Source organism: Pogona vitticeps, chromosome 3 (genome assembly GCF_051106095.1).
Source record: "Pogona vitticeps strain Pit_001003342236 chromosome 3, PviZW2.1, whole genome shotgun sequence".
NCBI classification, from domain to species: domain Eukaryota; kingdom Metazoa; phylum Chordata; class Lepidosauria; order Squamata; family Agamidae; genus Pogona; species Pogona vitticeps.
The window spans coordinates 205,845,688-205,848,592 of NC_135785.1; the positions used below are offsets into that span (position 1 = coordinate 205,845,688).

The window sequence follows — 2,905 nt, forward strand, 5'->3', positions numbered from 1 at the left end:
GCACTGGCCATGTGACCATGGAAGATTGTCTTCGGACAAAACGCTGGCTCTATGGCTTGGAAACGGGGATGAGCACCGCCCCCTAGAGTCAAGCACGACTGGACAAAAAAAATTGTCAAGGGGAACCTTTACCTTTTATTGTACTATTTATGTTCCTGTTTTTTGGACTGAATTCTGACTCGAGTATCTGCCTGCAACTTAAGTTTAGTTTTCATATATTTCTAGGTATTTGTGCCTACAGTTTTTCTCATAGTTGTAAGAATGTTTTCAATACATTCTAACTTCTTCGTTTTTGACAATTTTTTTGTGCTTGTGGAACTTAGAAGCAACGAAGATAAACAAAGCCTGAAGAATTAGCTAAGTTGAGGTTGCCTGGAATTAGTGCAACAGTGAATAAAGTTGTACCTTGATACCCAGATTAATTTCAATATGATTAGAAATGATTGTCTGATTTCATTCTGGAGTTAACACTGAAATGGGATAAATGTCAGCTGTGATGAACATGTGTTCTGATTTTTTCCTAGAGGTTTGTAAAGTTTTACAGGGTTCTCAGAGGATGTCCAGACATCAGACTCTGTGACACAACAACTTTTCAAATACAAATCACTTCCCATCGCCACTCTAAAATATCACATAGTATAACAATCATGGTGGGACACGTTACTCTCTTTCCACTGCAGAAAAAGAAATTATAGTACATGGTAGATTCAACATTTTTTTTCTTGCAGTGCAACAGAGTAGCATAGAGTGGGGCATGCACAAGCAGCCCAAGTTTAGGATGTCTGGTTCGCACCACGAAAATATGCAGAGTTAATTGATTGAAGACACAGACATGTTCTTCTTCTATAGCAAGACACGTGTATTATACAAAATGTACAAATATACAGACCGGCAGCACTTCGGCGTAGCAGGCAATCATCAGACAAACTGGCATAGAGGATAGCAGCAAGTGATAGAAGAAGAATACATTATGCACACACTGTTCTCTTATATACACTTACAGAGCTTCTTCTGTCCAATCACTGGACACATTACATCATCTTCTCCACCTGGGTGTCATCTTTTCTTGAGACATTGCATCATCCTCTTCTCTGTCACAGTGACTCAGCAGTCACACATCTGTTCATTATGGAAGCTGATAAATATCATATTTAATCCAGGTTCAGGCCTACAAAAATTACAATATCCTGACATAGGAGAAGCCACTTTCTGTAAATCCCAGATAAAATGCATCCACTGAATCAAAATCATCAGAAGTTCATAGATCTCTAGCTATAGGAAGATATGTTTCAAGTGTCCACATGTCACAGAGCGCCCCTCCTTCCATACTTGCTGAGGCAAAATTCAAGTCCTCTTTGTCAAGTTAACTGGATGACTTTGGGCCTGTCACTGTCTCTCAGTTTAAAGTACCCCCATGGCTACTATGGAGACAAAATTGATCACAACTAGTGCTGTGCAGACAGTTTCCATCACCAGCTGGTATTCATTATATTGATGAAATAGTCTTGAGATTTATACCCTACCTGAATTCACAACTGAATTTTCACAGCAGAAGTAGTTTGCAGTTTTAATAGATTAAAAGATGACTGACAATGAAACTGTTAGGCTTCTTTCCATCCCCCACTCCTGCTCAGATGCAGCCTGATTGAACGTTGGTTTAATTTTAAAAAAATGTCAAGAAGGAAGATTCTCATGTGACATGTTTGAGACAGATGCTACTTCCTTTTGCAGAACCTTACAGATGCTGCCCAAAACACAACATTATAAAGACAAGTTCACCCTCTTGTGGCTGCCTGGATGTCACTTTATTAATACAGTAATAACAAAAATACATACAAATGCAGACTCAAGATTTAACATTTTGATAATTTGTGCTTATATTCTATAGATTAATTGCCTGAGAACAAAAATATATTGAGCTTAATGGGACATATTTCTGAACAGACATGTATAGAATTGTAGTGTTAAATATCACTAAATGATCCTCAGTGGCAAGCAGAACAATATCCTGTGCTGGAACATGAGACAATAGACATACTATAAACTAAAATTAAACAACCACATTTCAGATTCAAATGTTCAAAATAAATCTCATTTGAAATATCTACAATTTTTCAGACAACTGCTCATCCCACCACTGCTACCTGTATCAATTTTAGGGCCACATTCCTATACTTACTTATAGTAGTAACTGTGTTCCGTCAAGTCAATTCTGAATTATGGAGACCCTTTTCAGGGTTTTTAAGTAGGGAGTATGTACTCAGAAATGGTTTATCATTCCTTTCTCCTGGGGGGCTGCCTGGGACTGAAGAAGTAATTCTCATTGAAAGCAGTGGGGCCTCTGAGAAGACATGGACACAATTAGTTTTCAGATGGCACACCACTACTGCCTTTGAAAGCGTTCTCATGCAGTGACATAGATTTAATGATACTTAGAACAAAAATACTGCTCTCTTTTTGCTTTAATCTTAAATTACATAACCAACTATAAGAACCATCAGATCCCATCCATGAAACCCTTCGAGAATACAACTACAAGTTTTCTGCGCCATCAATAAAGGAGGTGTGCTTAGCCTGAGGAAGTCAATTTCACCCATGAAAGCTTGCTATTTGTTTAATTTTGTGTGTTTGTGTTTAGTCGTTTAGTCGTGTCCGACTCTTCGTGACCCCATGGACCAGAGCACGCCAGGCCCTCCTGTCTTCTACTGCCTCCCGGAGTTGTGTCAGGTTCATGTTGGTTGCTTCGCAGACACTGTCCAGCCATCTCATCCTCGGTCGTCCCCTTCTCCTCTTGCCATCACACCTTCCTAACATCAAGGTTTTTTCCAAGGACTCTTTTCTTCTCATGAGATGGCCAAAGTACTGGAGCCTCAGCTTCAGAATCTGTCCTTCAAGTGAGCATTCA

The 2,905-nt window shown here is 39.2% G+C and overlaps 1 long non-coding RNA gene across 1 annotated transcript; it reads right to left on the reverse strand.

Moving 5' to 3' along the window:
* Positions 1-835: 835 nt before the first annotated feature.
* LOC140705414 (uncharacterized) lies at positions 836-2,315 on the reverse strand. The gene is made up of 2 exons (XR_013542883.1): positions 2,180-2,315; positions 836-1,135 (listed from the first exon to the last, which is right to left on the reverse strand). It is a non-coding gene; the product is annotated as an uncharacterized LOC140705414 (long non-coding RNA).
* Positions 2,316-2,905: the final 590 nt, after the last annotated feature.